This window comes from Protopterus annectens, chromosome 10.part0 (genome assembly GCF_019279795.1).
Source record: "Protopterus annectens isolate FY-2018-M chromosome 10.part0, PAN1.0, whole genome shotgun sequence".
Classification (NCBI taxonomy): domain Eukaryota; kingdom Metazoa; phylum Chordata; order Ceratodontiformes; family Protopteridae; genus Protopterus; species Protopterus annectens.
Genome location: NC_056744.1, coordinates 1,516,923,618 through 1,516,942,622, shown reverse-complemented (window position 1 = coordinate 1,516,942,622; position 19,005 = coordinate 1,516,923,618). Strand labels below are relative to the sequence as shown.

The window sequence follows — 19,005 nt, the reverse complement described above, 5'->3', positions numbered from 1 at the left end:
TCAGTAGTGGTTAGATGCTTAGCCTCACTCTGCTGCTCTAAAGCATCATCTGTCCTGGGCATGAGGAAAGAATCTAACTCCAGGTGGCTCTTCAGTTTACTGTAGTCTACATAGAACATGATTCTGCCATCTTTCGTTGACACCAGCACACTGATGTAGCCCAGGAATATTTGTACTCCTGGATTACCTCCATATCCAACATATTCTGTAGTTTTTCTCTCATGATTTCCCTAACTCATTTAGGCATCCTGTATGTGACTGATTTAATGGTTTGCTGGGGTCCTTCAACATAGAACTACATAAGGTGGATACACCCTGGCTTACCAGTAAACATATAATTAAATTCCTGTAATACTGCTTGAATTTCCTGAACCAAGATAGGATATAGCTAGTGACGGAGGTATACCTCATCCACTGAGATTTCAGTGTGAACCTAAACAAAAATCTCTATCAGAACATCCTCTTCCTGTTCCTCCTGCAGCCCATTCTAGTTACTGAGTACCAGGGCTTTTCTGTTATGATAAGTTCTTATCATGTTAACATGGTAGAGCCTATGCTTCTGCCTCTTGTCTGGCAACTCCATCATGTCACCTTTTACACAATGATGAAATGGCCCTCACAGGCTGATTGTAACTTGTTGCATCAAACATGTCTCAGATGATACTATGATAACCCCACGAGCTTCCAAAATCTACTCCTGAAGTTTGGGATATACTTTAAAACATTTTCCCTTGACAAAATCACACTTCCTTTCCCACTTGTCAAGAATTAAATCCAGGGACCTCTTCACTCTGTTACCATACAGCAGCTCAAAGGATAAAAACCCTATGCAATTTTGGGCTGTCTCCCTGTATATAAAAAGAATATGAGGTAAATAGTAGTTGCATTTCCTCCTGAACTGGACTGAAAATGCTCTCTATGGTCTTTAGTGTAACATTTAACATGTCCAGCAGACCTGTGGTCTGTAGGTATGTGGAGGTAACCTTTAAATACTTTCCTAACACTGCTTCCCACAAACATATCAACATATCTGATATGAAGTTTGCACCATATTCCATCAGTATTTCCCTGGGAAAGTCTATCCTACTGTGAATGTCTAAGAGAGCATCTGCAACCTTCTATCTCTGAGTGCAAGACAAAGCCACTGCCACTGGGTATCTATTACATAATCCAACACCCCCAGGCTATATGTTTTATCTGTGCAGCTAAGGTACTAGGAGGATCCACTATAGCCATACCCACCCTGTCATATCATATCTACATAGCAGGCAAAGGCTTTGTCCCCTGCTCCACTATCCTTTTAGCACTGCTTAGAGGTCTAGTACTACCCTGTATCACCTTTCGCAATCAGTGACCAATGCAAATTCTGCATAAGTCATCTTTCAGTTTGCTTTAAACCATATGACCTGCATTCTCTGGACAACAAACCTTTGTTCCTGTATACTGACTCCCCCTACTCTTGAGGTTCAGAGGCCCCCTTGGCTTCCTCTCTCAAACTCTATAATGTAAGGTCTGCAATCTGAGCCTGCATGAAGATCTCCTTTATGACCCTTCTCAGCTCCCCTCCTAATGAAATCTGGTATCTTCTGCCAGTGCTGCCTCAAATTTTGTCTGACTACTAACAAAGAAGTAACCTCATCCATAATCATCCATGTACCCCTCAGCTGCTGAGGAGCATTCCAAGGCTCACTGCAGTTAACTAACTCCCTATCAGAACTGGCATCATCACCAGACCTAGTTGATCTTGAAAATTTTATTATAAGTTACAATTTTTTTACAAAAGTATTAATAGCCACAAGATGGCCGTGCATGATTGTTCTATTTAACCAACAGAGATGAAGGAGTTTTTAATCTGAAGAAGTTCATGTTTTTAATGAACTGAATGAAAATGCTAATTTAAAATGACATTGAGTTATATCTCTGGTGATTGCAAGTGTGTTTTTTAATTTAGACCTAGTTGAAGGTATGGGCTTTAGCTGGGTTTCCACATTATTACCACAACTATGTGTTTATCTCCATTCCTGGCTGCATGCCACTTAACCATAAGCACACAAGGTACACTATTTTTAGAGTCATATCCTAGTAAGACATTTGCAGGGATATCCTCTGATGCAGACACTTCCTTGCTCCCTTACCCTTACTAATCCAAATAAACTATGGCCACGGTACTAGGTAAGGTTTCCCTCCCTTGACCCCAGTTGGATTGGACTGCCCAGGCAGATATTGCTCTTTTTCACTGCAGACTTTACAATTTATGTTTAAGGCCATATTCTTCTTGGAAATGGTCTAATTCTCCTCTAGTTGTCCAGAAAGGAGACTTTTGGGACAGTTTGGCACATCTGTTCTCTCCAGAAAATTCACCACAGTCATTGTACTTGCCCTGCTTACTGCTTCTTGAGACCTTCTTTTCCCACCCTGTCTCAGTAAACTGTGAAATCACGCATGGTCCTTTTGGTTACATTTATAACATTTAATGCCAAAGCCCGTCATGTGCCAGAACCTGTGGCATCACCATTTGACTGTTAACCTGCTATGACAATTTCAACTGCCCTGTGGGTCCTTTTACACCCATATGCAGTGCTGGGTATCCCCTTTCTATGCAGTTGCAACCTACTACTTAGCTAGAGGTCTCCTTCTTCCCCATGTGCCTCATGTATCCTTACAAACCTAAGCTCTACACTTAAATCTAAACTAGCCTCCTGTTACAACAAAGTAGCTAAATTTGCTACCAACACTGCACACCAAGCTCAACACTGGCAAGCCTTAATGCAGTTAAACTGGCTAGAGCTTAACAACTACATAACATACTCACAGCCAGTTATAGCAAACAAAGTAATGTATTTTCATAACAATTCCCTGCCTTAAAAACATATTATTGCCGTATGCCCCCACCCACAAAGGACCTCTATTCTGGTGATAGATTTCTACTAACCACTACTGGAGCAAATAATTCATCAGGGGACTCACAGTACTCCTGTTACATCTCCGAGCTCTGGAACACCATTCCTACACAAGTAAAAATGATTAACAAACTTTCAAGCTATAAAATCCAGCTCAAACAATACCTTACCCAATCCTGGTCATGCTCATGTTCAGCACCAGGTTGAGACATCTAGTAAAAGCACAGATACCTTATTGCTCATCACTAACTTTTCGTGTTCCTCTATTTGAATCATTACACCCCTAAAACGTTTCCCTCCTACACTTGAATTAATATATCCCTTACGACCCCCCCCTTAAACAATACTTCTCATCTTGCTCTTTTTATTACTTCCCCCATCCAACACTTTGCACCTCACGTGCATTTCCTGTATCCTTACATTATAAACCTTCACTATCCCCCTATACAATACTAATATCTTCTATCCCCTCCTACATAATTTTATAACTTACATCATTATATCTGTTGAACTCTTTACTAACATATGCAATACTAAAATCTGCCTTCCTACATAATTTTATACCTATCTTCATTAAGTACCTTGAACTCCTTGCAAACCTTTCTTAACTGAAATGTAAGAACACTAAACTTCTTTTCAATAATGTTTTCCATTCTGCAATATCAATCCATTTACTTCTACAAGATTTTACAGCTGGAACAACTGTACAGACATAATTGTTGATTTAAATACTTTACTGTATATGCCTGTCTTGTAATTATGTTTGTTGTTTTATGAGAAATGTAAGTATTGTTTTTCTGAGAACTGTATGAAGTTCAATTGTTGATATAATTGTACTGTGGTGGAGGTTTTCTCCTTGGGCCTCTGCTGAAAATGGGCTCTACCCAGTCAGATTTTCCAGGGAAACAAAGACAAATAAAGAAATAAAGAAATCTCCTCAGCAGTGTTACACTACTGGCCTGCCAACCAAATCATCAAGTCCTCAAATTGAATTCTAAGGGTTTGGTCCCCTCACCAAAAGATATCCAAGTATTTCAGTTGTCATGACCTTACATCCACTAACCCATCTATCAAAACAAGTGCTGATTTCTGTAATATATATATTCACTCACACCTTCATCTAACTTTCTGCTGAGCTTTCTGAAATTTTGATATACATTTTTGGAGTAATTTTGAAACATGCACGTAAACACTATCTACTCCAAGATCATCAAATATTGGAGAGCTCACATTCTGCCTTTCAGTAGTCATCTTGGGATCAGTGTTTCTGTATTGCTACTGGAGGGAGAAGGAGCATAGGAACATTATTTCTTGGAGACTGCTGATCACATGAAAGCCTAAAAACTGTTTTATAGGTGCCAGCTTGGGATTTGTACCTATATATTGCTTCTGGTGAGAGACGGAGCAGAGTTAATTAGCTCCTGACTATTTCTGATTGGGCAGTGAGCTTTTGTGTTGGACATTCCTGATTGTTCTGGATGCTGTTGAAGGCATCTACCCAGAAAATGCTACAACAAGCATACAGACCCTTGCATTATCTGGGACAAGAATGTTGATCACCAAAGTGCCTGTGGCTTGATTCTCATCTTGGGATTGGTGCTACTGTTTTGCTTCTGGTGACAGAAGAAACAAAGGAGCATTGCGTACTAGCAGCATGAAGCTGTGGTGAGACCAGCAGAAGTAGTAGCCAGGCAGTAGCCAATCAGGCAAATTCCCTCTTTTCATCATTCTTGACAAAACTAATTTGTTTTTTCAGTAAGTACTGCTTGATTTACCGCTGTCTAACCTCACTTCAGAATATCTCCCTAAATACTTCATCCATAAATCATCAGGGTCTCCTTATCAGTTTTCCCTCAAGTGTTTGGCACTGCCCTGTATAAACTCAAACACCTTGAGTTGATATTTTTCTTGTAAAAGTACCCCTGGAATTTCACCAGTACCTAGCTGCACATATGACAACTAGTTTGACGTGACATGTACTGCCCCCAGTGTTGCAAACCAGATACTCCTGATATTACTTTATATTGCTACTCCAACTGTCTAATAAATAAAAAAAGGCCTGTTGCCATGGATATTAACTTTCACATTATATCTGTTAACAGCTTGGTGGATATGGGTATACCAAGGCACTGCAGAAATTGCCTAATGTTTACTGGCAACCAGTTAATTCTCAAAATGATATGGTATGTGAGAGATGTATTTACACTATGCCACTGGAGGCAAAGCTTTCACATAAAAACACTATCGGGTTGTCAGTAGCACACACACTGAACCACTCACACACAGTTAAAAGCAGACGCATAGACCCACATATGCTGAGGAACTAAGACTCCCAAAACCTCCTAGATGAAAATACACATAAGAAATACAATCAGCAGTCCTGAAAGTACTCTTTCAAAACAATGCCCACATCACCACATATAGCCACAATCTCAAGGACCCTCTGCTTCTAAGCCCATAAGGCAAGTCACCACACAGTCCAACATTCTTGTCAACGAGACTCCTTTGTGATACACACTGATGACCCTTTCACCAGACTGAATAAGAAGAAAGTCACAATCAGTTGCTTATCAGGGGCCAGGATCTGCCACATAATGCACACACTCAGGTCATTGAACCACAAGTACCAGTATGACTTAGTCATAGTCCACGTGAGTATAAATAACCTGAGACATTCCAACCTAGACTACATGAAGAGAGACTTCATGGAACTCTCAGAATATTTGTCCAAGGCTGGCATAAGCATAGCACTGAGCAGCATTTTACCTTCTTCAAGGATGATGCCACAATATGAACAGAAAATGACTGACTTTAATAATTGTCTTAGTTTTTGGTGTCATTCTAAAGGGGTGCAATATTTGTTAGTGTGGAAGGACATGGTCACCAGACCACACACTGCTTAGCCAGGGATGGTCTGCATTTCTCCCCTCTAGGCTTTTGAAGATTAGCTAAAACATTGTCCTCCCCCATAGTGCCCTTTATAGACAATGCCAAACTGAGAGTACTTCTGACATAGCTAATCAAAATCATGAAAATCTAAAGGTATTACTGTTCAATTCTGGGAGTCTAAACAAAAAACTCCACTCCCTACAAGCTCTCCTCACCCTAGGAAATGCTGACATCTGAGACATGGTTTAAAGCCACTGACAGTATACCAGCAATGCAAGGGTATAATGGTTTCCATGCAGTGAGACCAGCTACTGCACACACAGGGACTAAAGGTGGAGGTGTCTCGATTTACATCAAAAGTAAATATACCTCAAGGTTGGTGAAACAAGACAATGCACTTGAGCTTTTCCATGTTGAAATTACCATAGGCAAAATCCCATATAACTTCCTTGTAAGCTATAGTTTACCCTCTATGACCCTGGAAACCCATAACATGTATTTAAACTTATTCCAAACACTCACCATCTAATCCAACACCATATTCATGGGTGATATTAATTATCCCACTATTAACTGGAAATCATACATGACACCAAAGGTACAGGCACAGAGATTCCTGGATTTTGTAGACAAACTCCCTGGACCATATTGTCAGTACACTGACCAGAGGTGCAAACATACTGGATCTGGTCCTCACTAATATGTGAGTGTGCTACACTTCCCCTATTGTAATGTCTTCTCTTGTAAGATCAGACCACAAAATGGTCTGCTTTGAAGTAAAAATAAAACCTGGAATCCCAACTAACCCTAGAATATTCATTAACTACTCTTAGGCTAACTTCCGACTGTTAAGTGATAACCTGGCAACATTTCTAGCCCTTATAAACCCTGAGAACATTTCTGTTTATGCGAAACTCTTTGCAGAATCCCTGTATAAGCATGTTAAAAGCTGTAAAAAGGCAATTGTACCTAACAAGAAGAAGTACAAAATTAACTAAAAAAAAAAAACAAGCCAACCTGATGGAATCACTACATTAACAGGCTGTATTACAGAAGGAAGAATATCATGGAAAAAATTATGAGGCATAGCACCCAGCAGGATAAAAGCACTCTCATCAAACTAAACAACTTAGTGGACAGATAAAGTCTACCAAAACCAGATTTGTTGTATGTTTGGCCTCCTAGGCTAAGGACAACCACAAGGCATTCTTTATCTATGTCTGCAATCTGAAAGGCAATACACAACTGTATGCAGAGATCATTGTTAATGAAGCCTTCTATACTGAGCCAGAAAGCATAGCAAACCTACTGTTTGACAAATTCAGCTCTAACTTTACCCCTCTCTCCCCTTTAACCTTTCCCTCTGGAAATACTATCAACTATAACTCCCCTGCTATCACTAGGGAACAGGCTCTTAATGCTCTTTCTAAGGCCAAGAAAACTGCATCAATGGGCCCAGACAATATCCCAGGATGTCTTCTAAATAGCATTAAACATAACCTATCAAGCACCCTGGAATTGTTATTTCTCAGTAGCCTTTAAAGAGGCTTCATGCCTCATGAATGAAGAACAGCAAAAGTAATACCTCTGCACAAAGGTGGGCCATCTAGAGACCGTGGAAACTATATATCTATAAGTCTCACTAGTCTCATATGCAAAGCCATGTAAAGAATTATTGTGGAAATGATCAATAATGACATAGGAGACCTCCAGACACTGGACTGAACCCAGTTTGGTCTTGTCAAGGGCAGGTCATGCCTACTCATCTTGGTGGACTTCTTTGAGAAGATCACCAAAGCAATAGATGAGGGCAAAATGGTTAACACTATTTACATTGACCTGGCCACGGAATTTGACACAATAACTCACTCAGGCATTGTTGACAAACTCAAGAGATTAAAGATATACCCTTATGTCACCTGGTAGATAGCCAGCCAGCTCACAGACAGGACCCAGGAAGTTAGAATTGGGGAGTCCACCTCTACAAAGATGACAGTCACAAGTGGGATTGGTCCCGGGACTGTTACTTTTTGACATTTGCTTCTCTGAAATCAAGGCCAGTGTCAATGGCCTCTGGCTGAATAGTTTGCAGACAATTGTAAACTAGGTTCCCCCACTGATTCAAATGTTCTCCTAAAAGGGCTGACACAGACAAATAACTGGTGTCAAAGCCATGGACTAAAGCTAAATGCCAAGAAATGCATAATAGTATATTTTGGGAAGTCATACTATTGACAACACACCCCTGAGAGCTGACCCAGTAGTCAGGGACTTGAGGGCACACATGGACAGTAATCTAGTCTATGGCCATCATATGTCTGCAGGAGAGAGAAAATCATTCTATATTTTGGAACTTATAAGCAAAGGTATGGTAGATATGTCTAAGGAAGTTATTGTTCTACTGTATGTGGCAGTACAGTGCCCCCTTTGGTATTACCTAACAAGGCACATCCAGCAATTGGAACATCCACAGAGGTTTCTCACTAAGAAAATGCAGGACATGAGAAACATGTCCTATGTGGAACTGCCTCAAAGCCCTAATCCTGTATTCTGTCTCCTACAGGCTATTGAGAGGAGATCTGTGCCTGACATGCAATGCATTGTCAGGCCCTGCCTTAATGGACCTTCTGCATATCCACAAAACAAGCAGCACCAGAATCTCTCATTCTAAAGATTTAAACCTTGCCTGTGATATAAACAGGACCTGCTGGAGAGACGGGTATGTATCCCTGAGACTAGCCCTTATCTGGACAAGGCTCCCCATCCATATGAAGCAGAGTTCCTCTCTAACCCAATTCAAGTGCACCTTGAAAATTTGGATGAGGAACAGGAGCTCTATTCCTGGTTTGGCACCGGTGTCTCTAATGGGAACACCCAGCCTGTAAATTGTTCATCTTCCAAGCCTCTGCCTTTTAAATGCTTTATCTCTCAATCTCCTAGTTACAATTATCAAGGATAGGAGAACTTTTCGGAGATTTGGGATGCATGGCTAAGCTTAAAAAGGCCCTTGTGGTCACTAGCCTAGTAAATGTCTATGAACCTATGAACCTATAAACATTATTTTATGTTAGCATTACGTTTGTCAGCTGCAGCCTTTGCTTTACCCATCAGGAAAGGAGTTAAAAGCCACACTCAATATCCTTGGTCAACTTGGTGATGATTAAACTTATATAAAACAATCACAATTATCCCCTTCTTTATACCATGGGAAACATTTTGTATTGACCTGGGTATCTAGGGTTTGGCTTTCCCCTTCTGAAGTCTGACATCCCCACTGGAAATAGTTGATCATCTTTTGCTCATGTTGGTGTTGTCCTTCTGTCTCTTCAGCTTACTCTTCCTCTCTTTGAAGCTTCAACAACTGCATTTTCCCAGCTGCTTCAAGCTCCATAAGTTTCATTTCAGGTACTAATGTCTGTGTATCCAGTTGAGTTTCATGGTCCCTTGTGAAGGTTGGACTGTTCATTTTCTGCTTGCTGCACTGCCACAGCACCTGTCAGGATGTCTCCTGAATTAATGGGCTGCATTGCAGCTGCAGGCAGGGCTGCTACTATGTCCTGCATGGGCATTCTGGCTTAAGCAATTCATTCAGCTTTGCACTCCTTGGTCAGCTGTAACACTGATATCTTGTAATAATCTTCAAACAAGCTGATTAAAAACTAAAACCACTGTTATGCAGAACTAATCATCTATAAACATTTTAGCTTGTAGCTGAGAGGTGGCTGTACACATACACCTTTAATGAGGAAGCTGATTCAGGCTTAATAAGTTCAATTCCAATGGCACTGATGGGGTTTTAATCCTATTACTGCTAACCAATGTGTGATAACTGGTCCAGTACTGATTGAGTTTGACTCAAACCACTACCAACCAATGTGTGACAACCGGCCTGACATTCAAGAGGATTTGAATAGACTTCTGCTAACCAATGTGCCCCCTTGGTATGTGAAGGACAGTGACTATGGTACTTGGATCCACTCTGCAGGCCCACATAGATCTGATGGATAACAGATGGGCTTAACCTAAGTTCTGAGAATGGGGTAAAGTGTCGGTTATTTAACTTTGATCCTAAAAAAATGTGTTCCATACTAGGGGATATAACAACATTATACTGGCTGGGCTTGGCCAGCTGATATCATTTTTTGTTTTCATTTTGAGCTCTTCAAGCCTATTTAGGCAGTTTGCATTCCCCTATAGGCTAACTATATTAAGTTCATTATAGGGTACTTCTTGTAGACTAGTTTTTTGGTTTGACATACACTAGACAGGGTATAATTACCTCTGAAAGAGCTCAGAGGATGTATCTGAAAAGGGTTATTTAGATATGGGTATAAGTTACGAAGGTAGGCTAAAGACTCAACAATGATTTTCCATCTTTGGGTATACAAATATGGACATGATGGCAAATGCTAAATCTAACAACAACAAAAGAAAGGATACAAGGAACAATAACCCCTTAGTATGTACTGCAGTGACCTACTCCAAAATGGGAAGAAGGGCACAAAATCAGAGCAACTACTAAATGGAATAGGCTACTGATTAATATAAGAGAAACAGAAACACTGACGTCTTATAGAATCAGAATTAATTTAGCCTATGTACTGCACTGAAACAGTGAAGCATTTGTTTGACTTACCCTGCACTTACCTCCACCATCCACTTGGTATCTCCACTTATCTCATCTCTGTCACTCCTGTCAATTTCTGTGCTGTCTAGTCCTCTGTACCATAATCATAAAACAATAATAAAATATCAGTACTTTTTATATAATATACTACCCTGCAATTATGCCTCCTCTCAGAGCTGTAGCAACCAATTCTGAATCAATAACCTACAAATCAATATCACAACAGTTGAAGATGCCCATTACTGGATATCTCATAACATTCACTGTGAAACTATTATATTCGCTAACGTCAGCATAGACTGGTCATTTATCAGCTCTGATTCCCTATCCCATTCATTAAACCTATAAGGTTTCCTTGAAATAATCACTATACCTACAAAAGTCGTAACAGACAGTCGATGCTAGACTAAAGCCTCACTACCGCCCCTAATAGAATTATCACTACTGCCTGCTTACCTGACACTGTCTGTACCCAAGCACTACTGGCTGCTCTCCTGACACTGTCTGTACCCATGCACTACTGGCTGCGTACCTGACACTGTCTGTAACCAAACACTACCGGCTGCTTACCTGACACTGTCTATAACCAAGCACTACTGGCTGATTACCTGACACTGTCTGTAACCAAGCACTACTGGCTGCTTACCTGACACTGTCTGTAACCAAGCACTACTGGCTGCTTACCTGACACTTTCTCTAACCAGGCACTACTGGCTGATTACCTGACACTGTCTGTAACCAAGCACTACTGGCTGATTACCTGACACTGTCTGTAACCAAGCACTACTGGCTACTTACCTGACACTGTCTGTAACCAAACACTACTGGCTTATTACCTGACACTGTCTGTAACCAAGCACTATTGGCTAATTACCTGACACTGTCTGTAACCAAGCACTACTGGCTGATTACCTGACACTGTCTGTAACCAAGCACTACTGGCTGATTACCTGACACTGTCTGTAACCAAGCACTACTGGCTGATTACCTGACACTGTCTGTAACCAAGCACTACTGGCTACTTACCTGACACTGTCTGTAACCAAGCACTACTGCCTGCTTACCTGACACTGTCTGTAACCAAGCACTACTGGCTGATTACCTGATACTGTCTGTAACCAAGCACTATTGGCTGCTTACCTGACAATGTAACTAAGCACTACTGGCTGCTTACCTGACACTGCGTTTAACCAAGTACTACTGGCTGCTTACCTGACACTGTCTGTAACCAAGCACTACTAGCTGCTTACCTGACACTGTCTGTAACCACCTTGCCATTTTTTCCACTAAGACAATAAAGCCACATGCACAGGCCTGTCCTTTATAGCCAAGCACACTATCTTTTAACAAAAACACTTTTATCCCAAACCTTCACCAATGCAACATGAATATCATATACATCATGCCCATTGATGATGCTGCATCTCAGTTTAGTACCATATTCTTAAATATACTAAATAAACTGTCTCGTATTAGTATGAGAAGACGTAGGAACTGATTCAGAAAACTTTACTGCATCATGCTAAGTGACTCTGCATGATGAGCAGCCACAGTGTGGATCTATGCAATTCTGAAAACCCCCTATAATTCCTCCACCACCCTGTGGTTTTATGATGGTTGTGTATCATGGGTATCCACAGACTGTGTACATACTACATGTGCAGTGTGCAGAGGTCACACTCCCAGTGTCAAACACACACTCTGTACACCCTGACTGTACCAGTTCATCCTTCTAATCATTACCACAGACTAAAGATTCTGCAGCATCAGACAGGGCTGTTCCATAGTGCTAGTACTGGATAAAAATTCACCTTTGAATATACCAGAGCAAAAAATAATCAGTGCAAATATGACCCACCACAACTACACATGCAACTGATGTATTCACAGCAAAAACATATGATTAAAACGTATACTCTTGGGCATACCTTATACAGATTATCATGGCAGTTGGATCCCCAGTGTACCTGTATAACATGTCAGACATATTTAATGAAGCAAGAGGTAGGAATGAATTGCAACTCTTGATACTATGAAATAGAAGTACATATCAGGGATGTCTGCAGTTGATACTCTCTGGGCCTGTCTAGTTCTGCTCCAACATCCAGCACCACAATATGGGAAATTATGGAGGTTGTACTGTCTTTAAGTGAGGCCAGCACCTTATCCGTCTCCATAAAATGTGCTTCAGTCAGTGGCCCACCACCTATTGCCCTATGTTCTTGTGCCACAGCTACCAGACTCTGGAAGGCAGCATGGATCTTATCTGTGGCCTTGTATCAGACCATGTCATAGCCAAGGTCCTGACCACTGAATGTATTAACATTGCTGACAGTTTCAACTAAGACATGATCATAATAGGGCTGCTTGGCAACAGGACATCAAAGAGCCATGGAGGTGAAAGCTTGTATGACCTCATTTTCTGCATCAGTGAATCTGGGTTTCCATGTGATGTTAATGGCTCAGCAGATTCAGCACTTTAGTGCTTTGTGCCCTGTTTTATAGGGATATTTCTGTTCCATCAAAAACAGAGGAATTACCAGCTTTGTTCCAATGTAGCCCTTACTAATCCTTACACTACTGCTGTTCCATTAGGCCATATAATGTGCTATAGTTGTGTCTGACAGTTAGGGATCTACATTCACAATTTTTAAGTAAATGGCAAGCACTTTTGTGTATTGAGCAAATATTTCCACAAAACAAGCACACAGCTGCAACTGAACAAGAGCACTTGACCATTACAATAGCACTATTAAAGATGTTGTTGCTAGTGACATGTGCAGGGCAAATAACATTGGAACAGTAATGAACATTAGTATGAATATGAGCTCAGGGGTGCATCTGCCATTTATCTTAACAATTCTTAATGCTGCTATATGCAATGCATTTGGAATGTAGCCCTTAATGTACTTTTGGACAGCACATTTAGAAGTACTGACAGAATGACATTCCTTATAGGTTTCAGAGTAAACAGCATTGGAAAAGCATCAGTTGCACAAAGGAAGGGAGGTTTAAGAGGTAGCATTTACCTAACTTAAGCAGTTGCCTTGTTGAGTAGGAAATATTTATTCAAAAGAACCCTTGGCAGGATTTAAACTCTGGTCACAGAAGTTTTCTTGCATACCTCAATGAGCCTCATTGAGGCTTCTTGTCATGCTTGTATCATGCAAAATCTCACCTCTAGGCATGATGATTGTGCTCTTTTCATTATTGTTTCTGAATCCAGCAATGTGCATGATAAGTACACCTGATAAACACTGTGCAGATTTATACACAATGTCTTGTATACACCTGGGTCCCTCAATGTGCATGATGAGTACACCTGATAAACACTGTGCAGATTTATACACAATGTCTTGTATACACCTGGGTCCCTCAATGTGCATGATAAGTACACCTGATAAACACTGTGCAGATTTATACACAATGTCTTGTATACACCTGGGTCCCTCAATGTGCATGATAAGTACACCTGATAAACACTGTGCAGATTTATACACAATGTCTTGTATACACCTGGGTCCCTCAATGTGCATGATAACTTACACCTGATAAACACTGTGCAGATTTATACACAATGTCTTGTACACACCTGGGTCCCTCAATGTGCATGATAAGTACACCTGATAAACACTGTGCAGATTTATACACAGTGTCTTGTATACACCTGGGTCCCTCAATGTGCATGATAAGTACACCTGATAAACACTGTGCAGATTTATACACAGTGTCTTGTACATACCTGGGTCCCTCAATGTGCATGATAAGCACACCTGAAAAACACTGTGCAGATTTATACACAATGTCTTGTATACACCTGGGTCCCTCAATGTGCATGATGAGTACACCTGATAAACACTGTGCAGATTTATACACAATGTCTTGTACACACCTGGGTTCCTCAATGTGCATGATGAGTACACCTGACAAACACTGTGCAGATTGATACACAATGTCTTGTACACACCTGGGTCCCTCAATGTGCATGATAAGTACACCTGATAAACACTGTGCAGATTTATACACAATGTCTTGTACACACCTGGGTCCCTCAATGTGCATGATGAGTACACCTGATAAACACTGTGCAGATTTATACACAATGTCTTGTACACACCTGGGTCCCTCAATGTGCATGATAAGTACACCTGATAAACACTGTGCAGATTTATACACAATGTCTTGTATACACCTGGGTCCCTCAATGTGCATGATAAGTACACCTGATAAACACTGTGCAGATTTATACACAATGTCTTGTATACACCTGGGTCCCACAATGTGCATGATAACTTACACCTGATAAACACTGTGCAGATTTATACACAATGTCTTGTACACACCTGGGTCCCTCAATGTGCATGATAAGTACACCTGATAAACACTGTGCAGATTTATACACAGTGTCTTGTACACACATGGGTCCCTCAATGTGCATGATAAGTACACCTGATAAACACTGTGCAGATTTATACACAATGTCTTGTATACACCTGGGTCCCTCAATGTGCATGATAAGTACACCTGTTAAACACTGTGCAGATTTATACACAATGTCTTGCACACACCTGGGTTCCTCAATGTGCATGATAAGTACACCTGTTAAACACTGTGCAGATTTATACACAATGTCTTCGACACACCTGGGTCCCTCAATGTGCATGATAAGTACACCTGTTAAACACTGTGCAGATTTATACACAATGTCTTGTACACACCTGGGTCCCTCAATGTGCATGATAAGTACACCTGATAAACACTGTGCAGATTTATACACAATGTCTTGCACACACCTGGGTCCCTCAATGTGCATGATGAGTACACCTGTTAAACACTGTGCAGATTTATACACAATGTCTTGTATGCACCTGGGTCCCTCAATGTGCATGATAAGTACACCTGATAAACACTGTGCAGATTTATACACAATGTCTTGTATACACCTGGGTCCCTCAATGTGCATGATAAGTACACCTGATAAACACTGTGCAGATTTATACACAATGTCTTGCACACACCTGGGTCCCTCAATGTGCATGATAAGTACACCTGTTAAACACTGTGCAGATTTATACACAATGTCTTGTATACACCTGGGTCCCTCAATGTGCATGATAAGTACACCTGATAAACACTGTGCAGATTTATACACAATGTCTTGTATACACCTGGGTCCCTCAATGTGCATGATAAGTACACCTGATAAACACTGTGCAGATTTATACACAATGTCTTGTATACACCTGGGTCCCTCAATGTGCATGATAAGTACACCTGATAAACACTGTGCAGATTTATACACCATGTTTTGCACCCACATTGGTCACTGAGGCCAGCACTGTGCATGAACTGTTAGTAAAAGATTTTAAGAGTGAGAAAATTGTTATGCCATATTTAAGCATCTGCAGATGGAGTCACTGTTGAGCTGGTGGTTGGAGGAGACAAAATAATTCTGCATCACCTCCACAAGTATTAAAAGTACAGGCTTCTGCAACAGGGCTATGAAGGGCCTCAGTATAAGGCTGAAGCCTGAGATAGTTTGAGCAAGGCTTTCACCTGAGCAATTGGTATCCCATATGTGGAGGAACAGTGCCATCAAAATTAAAGTGACATGACGTCACAGAATTCTGACCTACTACATTGATGGGAGGATGAAGTTAGGCATCAGACACCACCTATGTGCTGTAAGTACAGCTGTTATATAGTTCAGCCTTTAACCTGGTACTATACTACATCTACAAACATTGCACAAATTACATTTTTATGTCTATAACACATGTAGCCACTGAAAGGAATATGCAGATGCAAGGAAAAGACTAAAGAGCCTAAGAGATGAGTGAGTAAACATGCTTTCATAACATTTTTTTTTCTTTCTTTTTTTTCATTATGAGCTGCAAGCTCATTTCATGCAAAACTTGTGTTCTGCATTTTTTTTTTTCAATAATCATTTTTTATTATTTTTCACAACCATATTACAAATTCACACATTATATACAATATATACAAAATGCTTCCATTGGTTAATTTCACATATATATCAACCTCATGTATTGATCAAAGGTACAGCACTAACAATCAAAAGGAAAATAATAAAAAAAAAAAAAAAAAAAAAAAAAATTCAACATTAACAAATCCAAGCCAACAATCTGTCTTTTCTGTACATTTTCTATCTAATCTAAGGTTGATTTAGACTATATTCTGGTTCCCGAGAAAAAGTGGATAATAACCTCTTAAGCAAAAATAATATTAAAAATTTATGCTGTCATAACATTTTTAACGCTTAATAGTAACAGTAGTAGGCATTAAAAAGAAAATTGTATAATGTTCAGACAGCATTATAACATCTGTCATTACTTGCATATCTCAGAGGCAGTTGTATGTCTGTGCAATGTTAGAAGTGTGCTTCTGCAGGCCACATCCTTTGTAGGCAGGTGAGGGGATCTTCATTTTATTAAACAGAATATAAACATCATTGTATTCATTGTACTAGGTAGCAAAATGGAACTGACACTTATTGTTTGTTTTAATACCTTTAAATTATCACTTAAGACATACATTAACAGAAAACAAATCATATTAACATTTTCCATTTGCATATATTATACTTCACATATCTTTTCTTTCTTTGTAGGTAAAATCAGTCCAGCATTTCATAAATTGCTAAATTCCTGCCAGGGTTGATGCCACACCTCATGCCCTGCCTTCACTACCTGCATCAAGTAGACTGCATTTGTTGACTGGTGCAGTCATGCCTTCCAGTAGCAGTGCAAATGTAAGTAACATTTTTGCCACTCATTGGCAGCTGGCGGATCTTGTGAGGTATTTGATTGCCAAGAGGGAGAATTCTTGCACTGTCCTCCTAGAAACCAAGCTCTGGCAACTCATTGAGTCACATTCCTCCCAGCACTGATTCCAGCTCAGGAGCCAGGACCAGTGGTCACAGTACCCAGGGTGATGAGTAATCTCCCACTGTGGCTCTGCTGGCAGAAACTACATTTGGAAATAGTTGATCCTATCCTACAACCTACTGTTCTCTTCCCTTTTGTGTCCATGCTCATTCCTGTTAGTTTTACAATCCTTCTCTCCATATTGTATTTCCTCTGTTTACTGTCTCCCTTACCATTTTGTTCGCTCTCCTTCATTGTGTTACTCACACCCTTTCAGACATGCTTGTCTTCCCCGTTAACTAGCCTCCCTCTCTTACCTTCCTCTTACTTCCCTTATGTCCTTTCCCAGCATTCTGTTCTCTTTCAAAAAAGGGCACCTGAAACCACACAAAAAAAGTATATACATCTCACAAATACTTCTTAACTGCCCACATATCTGCAGAATGTCTAGATGTTTGCCTCATATTTTTCGGTGTGTTCCTCATAAAATATGTAGTTTTCTGGCAAATCATTGAGGATTAAAGACAGTAAATAATGAGATGCATTTGAGATTCAGACTTCATATCCTTGACAGGTTCAGACTTCATATCCTTGACAGATTCAGACTTTTTATCCTTGAGAGAATGTACAATAATGCAAAACCTACTATTTTAAAAACCGAACCACGATAATTAACTGGTACCCAAAGAAGTTTCAGTAACCTTGAATCCTTGGATTTTCAAATAAACGTCTTTATTCCAACACAGGACCGATACAAGAACCAAACAATCTTCACATAGGAACTAAGCGCTTTCACCCTTTCGTCCTAGGGCATCATCAGAGTACAAATTCTAGTAAAATCATCATCCCTTAAATACATACTCTTAGATAATTAATTAATTTTGCAATAATCCAATTAAAACAATAAAAACAGTTGTCTCTTAAAATAAAAGGTATAGTCAAAGAGAGAAGTTAAAGTCATATAACATAGCTAGAACATAAAACTGTCAAACTATTAACATTATAAACAATATATATATATAAAATATCTCATGTATATAATACATATCTTGAAAAACGCCAGAAGTGTCATAAAATGAATAATGACAATAATAAATAAAATAATATAATAAAAATGTAAATATTGAATAAATATTATAGTTAAAATATTTAAATATTTAAAATATGTTTGTATATATATATATATATATATATATATATATATATATATGTGTGTGTGTTATTTGTGATGCTGTAAATGAGTATTAATAAATAATTAATTGTAAGTAATAAATATATATATATATAAATAGAGATTTACTAAAAAAATAGTAAAAACATAGTTTGTACACATTACATAGTTATGTTGACACAAATTAAAAGAATTTGTAATAAAAATATTTGTAATAAAAGATAATGTAAATAAACATATTCAGTACGATTATAAACATATAGTTGAATAAAACTAAAACTAAACCAATTCTTTCACTGTATAGACTATGAACTAACCTTGTAAGAAATAATAATAATAATAATAATTTATATTGTAAAAACAATTATTGTAATAAATTTAGATTACTGTATGAATTACTATATAAATTGTGATTTCAGCTTGAGTATGCTGGCAATAGATATTTGATCATTAATGCCTGGCCACTTACTGGCATTTAATCTAAGTTGCCAAAGGCATTCTTTGGCTTCTAATAAGCTTTTGATGTCACCA

At 39.3% G+C, this 19,005-nt stretch overlaps 1 protein-coding gene across 1 annotated transcript in view; it reads left to right on the top strand.

Annotated features, from left to right (window-relative positions):
* The window catches only part of LOC122814325 (zinc-binding protein A33-like), a 304,838-nt gene that overhangs the window by 68,626 nt on the left and 217,207 nt on the right, over window positions 1-19,005 (top strand). The gene's annotated exons all lie outside the window — the stretch shown is intronic.